We start from the raw sequence: 11,585 nt of genomic DNA, 5'->3' as shown, positions 1-11,585 counted from the left end.
TTTTAAGAGTGTCAAGGGGACCCAAAGACCAGAAGTTTAGAGAACTGCTGCTCCAGGTACCTATTTTCATACTAAATTCTGTTAAACTGCATCTGCTTTTAATGATAACAGCAATGGTGAATATTAGGTATTCATCACTATGTACTAGATACACTACTAAATATATATATGTTACTTCCAAACTCACAACCACTTTAAAAAGAAAACAAAAAAAAATCAGCCTTTTTCACCTCCCTGAATGAGGAAACTGGTGCTTAAGAGCTTAGTTACTCTCGCTCCAGGTGAATCAGCAAGTACAGGATTTGAACTCAAGTCGGCCTAACTCCTATGATCATGCTGTTTTCAACGACCATTTTTTAAAACAGTAAACACAGGAATTTCTAAACTAGAGTGAAGTGCCCTGGGGCCCACACTCCTACTCGACATTGCATGGACTCAAAACGCAACAATGTAGAATACACAAGTTGGACAAAACTATATGAACATAGGTTTATAAAGATAATGTGGCTCTCTAAATCCTACAAGATCCAGCACTCTGCTTCCTACAAAAGACAAGACGGTTGCCGTAATAACAGGCAGCAGAGTCTCTCAGTCATGGCCTCCAACTTTTAGAAGGCTAACATGGCATCAAGTGCCCTACAAAATGGATGAGTCCTAAGCCTGAGCTTACTGAAGAGCAGACACAGGAAATCCTGGAAGCTTTCAATCTCTTGGATGCTGATGGAACTGGGACTATGCACGTTAAGGAACTTAACGGGGCAATGAGGGCCCTGGGCTTTGAACACAGGAGAGAAGAAATCAAGATAATAAGTGAAATTGATAAGGAAGGAACAGGAAAAATGAATTTTAATGACTTTTTTACTATGATGACTCAGAAAATGTCTGATACCAAAGAAGAAATCCTGAAAGCTTTCAAGCTCTTTGATGATGATGAAACTGGGAAGATATTGTTCAAAAATCTGAACCACATGGCCAAGGAGTTGGGTGAGAACTGATGAGGAGCTGCAGGAAATGACTGATGCTGCTGATTGAGACGGAGAGGTCAATGAACAAGAGTTCCCACACATCATGAAGAAGACCAGCCTCTATTAAGGTTAGTGTCTTCTTTTCTAATGAAAGCTCTTGTAACTAGATTTAGTGCCTTCCATTGTGTGAAATCTGGCTTTTGGGAACACAAACTATTTTTCTCCCCCAACCTCCCTGTATAACTTTAGTAGTGATCTTAAAGTTTTCTTTGGTATTAAAGTCCTTTGTAAGATGACTTGCTGATTACTTTAATTCTCAAAAGCAGAACAAGAGCACATTAAAGTGGGGAAAAGGGTCTTAGAACTTTGATCACCTGCCATTTTGGCTTGCATTGCTTCATTCTTGCATTGCATTCCCACGCATATGCAAACACAGAAGGACTTCTTAAGCAAGTACATGTTGTACCCATGTCACCTCAAGCAGTGGTCATTCTACAATGGTTCCAGTTTTTAGCAGAAACCTGAGTGCAATTTTCTTTCTTATAAAACCCAGTTAACTCTTGCAACTGTCATTTGGATGTGTATTAATGCTATTTGTTTTGTCTTAAAAATAAAACATTCTCTAGTTTTTTGGGGGGAAAAAAGACAAAACATATCCCAATAAGCAGGGCGCCCCAAGACAGCCCCAGTCTTTACTTATTATCCCAGCACAGTACTAACAGCATCCCTTTGACTTTGAAAGCTGATAAACAATAAGGTCACCTACCAAGATGGCTACAACAACTGGTCTTAGTTTTAGAAAGCTACCTTTTGCAGTCTGTCTCTATTTTTATGAAACACTAAAACAGTCGATGAAAAGTTACCAGTATTCCTTCAATTGTGGCTGAATTTAAGATTTCATGCAGGGGTAAGGGCAGGGAGAAAAATACTCACAACTTTTGCAGCTAATATAGCCAATCCTGAGCTTAAAAATATAAAGCATAGTAGGTTGGGTTCCCCCCAAAAAATTAAACAAAGGATTACCATATGGTCTAACAATTCTACTTCTGAGTTTATACTCAAAACAATTGAAAGCAGGATATCAAAGAGATATTTGTATACCTATGTTCATAACAGCACTATTCAACAGAGTGAAAAGGTGGAAACAACCCAAGTGCCCAATGATGAACAAATGCAAACAAAATGTGGTAAATATATACAATCGCATATGATTCAGCCTTAAAAGGGAAGGAATTTCTGACACATGCTACAACATGGATGAATGCTGAAGACATCATGCTAAGTGAAATAAGCCAGTCACAAAAGGGTCAAATATTGTATGATACCACTTATATGAAGTACATAGATCAGTCAAATTTATAGAGTCAGAAAGTACAATGGTGGTTGCCAGAGATTCAGGAGAGGAGAAATGGGGTTACAGTTTAATACATACAGTTTCATTTTTCAAGATGAAGGGTTCTGGAGATGGATGGTGTTGATGATAGCACAACAATATGAATCTACTTAACACCACTGAACTGCATATTTTACCACAATAAAAACAAAATAAAACCCAATTTTTTATTTTAAAAAAATTCCTAGCATTAATTAGAAAAAAACACATTATTGGTCATCTGTATCATAGTTTGAATCTTCACTTGTTTATTAAACCCAACTAAGCATTCATCCACCCATGCCTCCACCAAGCGGTCCACTCAGCAAATGTTTACTGATGACCTCCTAGTTATCAGCTACCAGGAACAGCAGGTACATGTATGCATGCAACAGACAATTTCTGCCACGGAGAACGTACATCAGGGAATCCAGACATAGTACGAGATATAAGGCATGCCTTACTTTATTCTACGTCGCTTTATTGAGCTTTGCAAATATTGTGTTTTTGTTTTTGTTTTTGTTTTTTAAAACAAATTGAAGGTTCGTGGCAACCCTGCATCAAGTCAGTCTATCAGGGCCATTTTTCCAACAGCATGTGCTTTCTGTCTCTGTGTCACTTTTTAGAAATTCTCATAATATTGTAGACCTTTTCATTATAATTATATTTGTTACAGTCACCTGTGTTCAATGATCTTTGATGTAGCTATTATTTTGGGGTACCATGAACCACACCCATATAAGATGGCCAACTTAATCAATAAATGTTGTGTTCTGACTGCTCCACCAACCAGCCCTTTCCCCATCTCTTTCCCTTCTCAGACCTCCTTATTGCCTAAGACAACAATACTGAAAATTAGGGCCAATTAAATCCTACAAGGACCTGTAAGTGTTCAAGCCAAAGGAAGAGTTGCATGTCGTTCACTTGAAATGAAAAGCTAGAAATGACTAAGCTTTAGAAAGGCATGTCAATAGCCGAGACAGGCTGAAAGCTAGGCCTCTTGTACCAGTTATCCAAGTTGTAAAGGCAAAGGAAAAGTTCTTGAAGGAGATTAAAAGTGCTACTCCAGTGAACACATGAATACAAAGTAAAACAGCCTTACTGCTGATCTGGAGAAGGTTTCAGTGGTCTGGATAGAAGATCAACCCAGACACAACATTCCCTAAAGTCAAAGCATAATCGAGAGCATTCCCTAAAGTCAAAGCATAATCGAGAGCAAGGCCCTAACTCTCTTCAATTCTATGAAGGCTGAGAGAGATGAGAAAGCTGCAGAAGAAAAGTTTGAAGCTAGCAGAGGTTGGTTCGTGAGGTTTAAGGAAAGAAGCCATCTCCATAACATAAAAGTACAAGGAGAATTAAAAAATGCTGACGTAGAAGCTGCAGGAAGTTATCCACTAAATCTAACTAAGATCACTGATGAACTAAAGAACAGATTCACAACATAGATAAAATAGTTTTCTATTGGAAAAAGATGCCATCTAGGACTTTCATAGCTAGGGAGAAAAAGTCAAAGCCTGGCTTCAAAGCTTCAAAAGACAAGTTGACTCTCTTGTTAAAGGTTAATGCAGCTGGTGACTTAAAGTTGAAGTCAATGCTCATTTACCATTCCAAAAGTTCTAGGGCCCTTAAGAATTACCTTAAATCTACTCTGCCTGTGCTCTATCAATAGAACAACAAAGCCTGGATGACAGCACATCTGCTTATAGCATGTTTTACTGACTATTTTAAGCCCACTGTTAAGACCTACTGCTCAGATAAAAAGATCCTTTCAAAATGTTACTGTTCATTGACAATGCACCTGGTCACCTCAGAGCTCTGATGGAGACATACAAGAAGATTACTGTTGTTTTCATGCCTACTAACACCACATCCACTTTGCAGCCCATGGATCAAGGAGTATTTTTGACTTTCAAGTCTTATTATTTAAGGAATACATGTCACAAGGCTACAGCTGTCATAGACAGCAATTTCTCTCATGGATCCAGGCAAAGTCAATTGAAACCTTTTGAAAAGGATTCACCTTCATCATTCTAGATGCCATTGAGAACATGCAGGATTCATGGGAGGAGGTCAAAATACCAAAGTGAACAGGAGTTTGAAAGAAGTTGACTCCGACCCTCATGGATGACTTTGAGGGGTTCAAGACTTCAATGGCGGAAGTAACTGCAGGTGTGGTGGCAATAGCAAGAGAACTAGAATTAGCAGTGAAGCCTGAAGATGTGACTGAATTGCTGCAATCTCATGATAAAACTTGAACAGATGAGGAGTTACATCTTATAGATGAGCAAGCAAAGAGAGTAGTTTCTTGAGAAACTCTATTCCGGGTGAAGATGCTCTGAACATTGCTGAAATTATAACAAAGGATTTAGAATATTACATAAACTTAGTTGATAAAGCAGTGGCACGGTTTGAGAGGATTGACTCCAATTTTGAAAGAAGTTTTACTGTGGGTCAAATGCTTACCAAACAGCATCACATACTACAGAGAAATCTTTTGTAAAAGGATGAGTCAATCGACTTAGCAAACTTCATTATTGTCTTATTTTAAGAAATCGTCACAGCTACCTTAACCTTCAGCTACCACCACCATGATCAGTCAACTGCCATCAACACCAAGGAAAGACCCTCCAACAGCAAAAAGATTACGGCTCACTGTAGGCTCAGATGATCACTAGCAATTTTTAGCAATAAGGTATTTCTTAATGAAGGTTTGCGCATTTTTCAGACATAATGCCATTGCACACTTAGACTACAGTATAATGTAAACATAACTTTAATATGCACTAGGAAACTAAAAAATCTGTGTGATTGGCTTTATTGAGATATTCGTTTCATTGCAGTGGTCTGGAACTGAACCCGCAAATCTTGGAGGTATTTCTGTACTAAAAAGCAACCTCGGGAAGCCTTTGTAAGAGATATTATTGCACTATAAATGATAAATATTTCTTGCAAAAAGAAAAAAAAAAGCATGATCTTCTACAATTAAAAAAACTCAACTCGGCCGGTCACGGTGGCTCACGCCTGTAATCCCAGCACTCTGGGAGGCCCAGGCGGGTGGATTGTTTGAGCTCAGGAGTTCGAAACCAGCCTGAGCAAGAGCGAGATCCCGTCTCTACTAAAAATGGAAAGAAATGAATCAGACAACTAAACATATATAGAAAAAATTAGCCGGGCATGGTGGCGCATGCCTGTAATCCGAGCTACTCGGGAGGCTGAGGCAGTAGGATCACTTGAGCCCAGGAGTTTGAGGTTGCTGTGAGCTAGGCTGACGCCAAGGCACTCACTCTAGCCCGGGGAAAACAGTGAGACTCTGTCTCCAAAAAAAAAAAAAAAAAAACTCAAATCCTTTGAGGCTTCACTGTTTTTTAAAATTTGGGATCCATTTTTTTCCTCTAAGGAAGTTTTCTGTTCCCTAAATTTTTCATACTGATACATTATGAAACCCTCAACTTTACAAAATAAGTCTTTAAAAATCCTGATTAAACAGCTCTGTGTTTTGTGACTAAATATTTTGTTTCATGTCTCTTCTTTAAGGGAGACACTTTAAATTACGTCGTAATCTCTCCAACACAATGAATGCACTCTGTAAAAGGCACTTTTCCTTCCTTTGATACAGCAAACATCCTGTAAACAATTAATGCTCCACTCTTTTAACTGACTGCTTTTGTTTACTGACAGGAAAGGAAAGCACAAATTCTCTACATAGCAACAGGGACTCCAGAGTTTTGCTTCATTTCCTACTGAGCAGGTGGTTTACATGAGGCACCTGGCTATTGCATTTTACCTTGTTTTGGCTTTAGAGAGAAAAAATAAATGAGCTTTCAGCAGAGCAAAGTCTTCTCAGGCCACAGAACCTGGGGCTGGGAGGTAGGATGCAGAGTGGAAGGGAGGAAGGCTCTCCCTGCTCCCTGCTGCGTGGCTGAGAGGAGGTTCCTCACACTTCAACAGGAAGCTCTGTGTGAAAATCAGATTTGTAGATGCACAGGTCTGGCCCTTTGTTCTTACCAGCAGGTTCCTCAGCTGTTTTCCCAGCAAAAGAAGGTTCTGAGAAAGTGAAGTCAAACATTTTCTTTCCACTGAGATGAATAAAAATATTCCAGCAAGCTCTGTTTCTCCACCGATTATCAGGATGAGTTTGCTAGTATTTAGAGAAAGCCAGCACCAAAGAAAGGCTGTATTTTGTTTTTGTTTGTTGTTGTATTTGTTTTGTAGCCCCACACCACCACACCTCAGAGCTTCCTATAAGCCCTACAACACTCTGCTTTTGTGTCTAGATTCTAGACTCCAGCCAGGTCTGGTTCATGACCGCATACCCAGCACTAAGCACCTTGCTCTGTACTTAGTTAGAAAGCATACAGTAAATATTTTCCAAAAGATGAGAAGGAAGGAGGAAGAAGTCAGGGAGAGAGAAATCAGTGAAAAGGAAGGAAACAGGAAGAAGGTGGGGGCGGGGGGGCAGTGACTGGTTCTCCCTAGAGGCTAAAAGCCTCTGGAGAACAAGAACACAGGAGATAGCACAGTACACGGCATTTACCACAGACAGGGTAAGCAAGAGTCTGCTAAGAGAAAGAACACAGCCATTTCCATAAGGGAATCCCACAGAATTGGTTGAACTATATGAAACCACAAATGTTCTGCTATCTTTGATATAAGAGAAACAGCAATCTCATGCAATCCCACCTAGTATCTGATCCTCCTCAGTGAGCTTACTTCTTCCACGCCTGTCTCTATCATCACTTACTTTGCTACAATGCCGGCCTTACCCCTCTCTTTTTGTGCCCAAACAGCCTACTGCCACATGAATGACACACAGCACCTCTAATTCAACGTGCAGAAGACAGAGTCCACATCCTTCCTGACAGAACTCCTCCTCCGCCCATGTTCCCTACCTGGGCTGACAGCTCCATTCTCCTCTCACCTTCCCTCCTGTGCTGCTACACACCATGGCAGCTGCAGCTTCTGTCTGCCCCACATCCCTTCCCAACACCCGCTTCTGGTTTGTGTAAGGAGCCATCCTGCCCTTGACATAGTGCTCCTCCCCTGGGCCGCTCAGGGCATATCATTTCCCTAGCTTGGGGACTAGTTCAGGGATGTGCACAGACCAAGGCACAGTCATCTACAGTCTACTCTAGGGTGGCATCAAGTACTTGGGAAGTTCAGTTCTGCCAAAGATGCTAAGCGGGTGTGGGCTGCGGCTGCTGGCCACCATCCGGTTGATCACACAGGGAGGGTTGATGTGCAAAGGTCAAAGCAGGGAAGGCAGGGCCAGGAGAGAGAGAGGTCCTGTGACAGATTTAGCCCACGGATCTGACAATGCCTGAAGCATCCACCCCGAGACATCCCAGTTACTTGTGCAATATCTTTCTTTTTCTGCTTAAGTTACTCTAAGTTGGGGTTCTGTTATTCACAATCAACAATCCAGACAGATGTATCTATTCAAAACTATGCCATGCATAACTTAAATCTCAAAATAGCCTTCAAATATTTCCATAATACGGCCCAAGTACCTTTCTAATTCTACTTCTCTACCCGACAGAAAATGCATTCAATGACCTTTCCCAAATAAACATGCCCTAATGTTTTCTGCCTCTGTTCCTTTTATCAAGATGTTCCCATTACCCAAAATACCCAGCATCCTTCACAGCCTCAAAGCCCTCTACTCTTCCATAAACTTTCTCAGACATTTCCAGGGGAAAAAATTGTTAAAAACTTCCTAGACAGAAAGTGTCTCTTCCTCTCTACTGCTCTCCTTGGACATTACTTGTACCTTTTGTTGTAACATTTTTCTGCCAGTCTCTGATGTCATTTCTTTATAGGTGCGTCTGCTACCTTCAGCTGTGAGTTAATGGGCAGAAGCCTTAGGCAAAAAAGGAAATAAATAGTTGGCAAAGGTGCAGCCCCCCAGGCTTCGTGTGCCCTACCGCCTCGCCTGCACTGCTGCCCAGGAGTGGACGCAGGGCGGCCGGCTCTGCTCCTCGGCACCCAATCTCCACTCTTGGTGAGGCACCAGGCTGCGCCCCTCCTGGAGGAGGAGGAAGAGGGAGAAGAGGAAGGAGGCGAGAGGAGGAGTTGCCAGAGAGGAGAGGAAAGGACAAGTCATGCGGCAGTCGCGACGGCGCTGGGCGAGGAAGCCGAGCAGAGCCCCCAGAAACTGGCTCCAAAGGGTAAATGAAGCTGGAAAAATACATAGATGCAGCATCACAGCCTCTCCAGATGTTTGGGGATAATATTCCAGAGAGAGGTTGATCCCCTTGGATTAGGTAACTAGTCGTAATGAAGAAAACGAGTCTTAAAACCTTCTGGAAATCTTTTAACTTGCACAAAAAAAGTAAAGAAGAAACTGGTTTCATGGTAGTACAACCACAATCACTAGTCAGTAACTGTGGAAAAGATGATTCCTTATTTGGTAGCTGCTATGGCAAAGATATGGCCAGCTGTGATATCAACAGTGAAGATGAAAAAAGTAGCAAACCAGATCAAAGTGAAAGCCTGATGGGTACGTTAAAAAGGAGGCTTTCTGTGAAACAGAAGCCAAAGGCCATTGCGCCCTCTGGGAGCTCTGCTGGTGAGGACATCTTCTCGTGCTCCTCAGCACCGACAGTGTTTAAACATGTGACAGTTCAGAGGCCAACACGGTCCGCTTCCCTCCAGTCACCACTATAGTCCCACACCTTGGCCTCTTTGGCCTACAAACTCTGAGGAGATGTGCATGAAAATGGAGATGAGAGTCAAAGCCTTGGTTCACTCTTGCAGTCTGAGTCCCACACTGAATGGTGTTTGGAAAGAGTTTCACGACCCTCAGTCTGAGACTGCGTGCCGGGTGCAGACTAATTCACAGAAGAGTTCAGCTTCTCAGAATGGAGACTTGCATCTCCACCTGGATGAACATGTGCCTGCAGTGAATGGACTTCCGTCACAGGACTACATTCAGTGTACCGTGTCTTCAGATGATAGAATGTATCCTCTGGAAGGATCGCGTAGCTATTGTCTGGAGAGTTCTCTCATGGAAGTGTCCCATGGAAGTGGGAGGGCGCCCTTTCCCTGAAGATGAGAATGAGGTAGACCAGGACCTAGTCATGGCCCCAGAGATCTTTGTGGAGCAGCCTGTGAATGGCTCGTTGATTGGCACCACGTTACAGATCCCCAGAGCGGGTCACGATGATGTTCCTCCACTCTTACCATGGCTACCTCCAATGCAGAATAATCAAATCCAAAGGAAATCTGGTGGACTCAGAGGCACAATGTCTATGTGCCTGAAAGTATGTGCTGCCATCTGAATTTTGATCCTAACTCTGCTCCTGGGGTTGCAAGAGTTTATAACACGGTGCAAAGTAATGGTCCCATGGTTATGACAAGCCTTACAGAGGAGCTGAAAAAACCTGTAAAACAAGGATGCTACTGGGGACCAGTCATATGCTGGGAGGCCGAGGGAAAGCTAGCAAATGTGCCAGATGGTTCTTTTCCTGTTCAGGACAGTTCTCATGACCATCATCTTTTAAGCTTGAGTTTTTGCTCCCATGGTAAAACACTTCATACTATACTGGCATAACATATAAAGACCTACGGAACTAGAACTATTAATATTATCAAAGAAATATTAGATGATCATAAAAATTTAGTTGGCAAAATGAATAATCACAAGCAGGAAAGCTTCCTGCATTCGAAAAATATTTGCTGCTGCTGCCATAATTAATTCAATGTCTTTATCCTTTTTCTAGAAATTTATTACATTAATTCTTTCCTGAATTTTTACAAGTAAATAACTAAATTACTGTGACTATTGGGATGGCCTTAACTTGGTACAGGAAATTCTCTGGCTCTTTCAGTATCTCCCACAAACAAGATAAATGAGGAAGACTACTTGGGATCCAACACATCCCTGCTAAATTAAAGCTATTATTAAAAAGCTTTAAATACTCCACAATGACCACAAAGTCTAAACTGTCGGCCAAGGCAACCAGGCCACTGGCAATCTCTCCAATCTATTTTTCCAGCTCCTTGTCCTGCTTCTCTTGTTCTCACACCCAAACAGTGGTTCTTCCAACTTGCCTAGGTAGAGGGTGGAGCAGCAAAAAATCATCATGTTGCTTGGGAACATCTGCCTCTTCCATCCAATTTGTAAAGCATTATAAATAATGGTATCATTTTAGTATGGGAATCAGGAACAATTTTATTAGCAGAAGGATGTATGTTAGGAAGTAATATGCATCACCACAGGGGGGGAAAAAGATGTAAAACTTGGCATGCATAGCTAATACATGCTTTTCCATCATTTGCTAGTTTGCTTTATCAATCTGCTTGTAGACAAGCAAAACATTAAAAATGAGAAAATATCAGTGAGTAACGTAGTGGTTTATACTTATTATTTTTAAGAGTTGAACACTGATCCAACCCCCAGGACTACCCATGATGAGAACCATAGTGTCCTACATTCTCTATATAGGTCTACCAAGGTTTTAATTTGATGTTACAATGCTATAGGCATTTTAAGACTGGGAAATTCTCTATTATAAACCTGAAATAGTAATCATTAAATCAATGAAAAAAGGAGAGAATAAAACATACTTGTGAAATCCAAGAATATTCTCTATTTTAAGGACAGGTACTAATAGCAACCATAAGAAACTAAGGAAGTTTAAATTCACATAAATAACTAATGTATCCCTAAAAGGTAAAAATGCCTCCAGCTAATCTTTGCTAATAATGATCTCTGTTTTCTGACACTGAAAGGTATTGGGGCTCAGAAAGTAATACTCCAAAATAAAGGCCTTAGAAGCAAAAGACTCTCTGACCTTCTCCTGCCCTCCTGCCTCTGGCCATTCTCCCCTGAAGTTAGCCATAGAAACTAAAATCCCTCTCCCCCAAAGTGGCTCATAGAAACCAGAGGCCCTCTTCCCCAAAGTCAACCATAAAACCTAAAAATATTACTCTAACTTCTCCACCCCTCTCCCAGCTTTCTGTGTAAAAACTGACCATAAAGAAATTCTCTGAAATTGTTTGATTGTAGTCATAAGACCCCCATTCCAGAGAAGGTCCTGCCCCATACCCAGCGGAAGGGATGCATCCTCAGAGAGTCCAAGAAGAATCTAGACAGACAGGCCTTGCTGGGCTTCTCCATTCAGTGTATTGACACTTGATCATACCCTTTTTGTCCCATATTTCTACACAGCTGTCCATACTTTGTTGAACCCAAGCATAAAAATGGACAGTTTCTCCTGTATATTTGGGTCTTTATTCTGAAGGCTCCC

The 11,585-nt window shown here is 41.4% G+C and overlaps 1 pseudogene; it reads left to right on the top strand.

The window, feature by feature from the left end:
- The first annotated feature begins 8,610 nt into the window (after positions 1-8,610).
- On the top strand, positions 8,611-9,886 carry LOC105823078 (annotated as a pseudogene).
- The last annotated feature ends 1,699 nt before the right edge of the window (positions 9,887-11,585 follow it).

Source organism: Propithecus coquereli, unplaced genomic scaffold (genome assembly GCF_000956105.1).
Source record: "Propithecus coquereli isolate 6110/MARCELLA unplaced genomic scaffold, Pcoq_1.0 Scaffold66, whole genome shotgun sequence".
Classification (NCBI taxonomy): domain Eukaryota; kingdom Metazoa; phylum Chordata; class Mammalia; order Primates; family Indriidae; genus Propithecus; species Propithecus coquereli.
The sequence above is the reverse complement of the archived record's forward strand: the minus strand, read 5'-3'. Positions and strand labels throughout refer to the sequence as shown.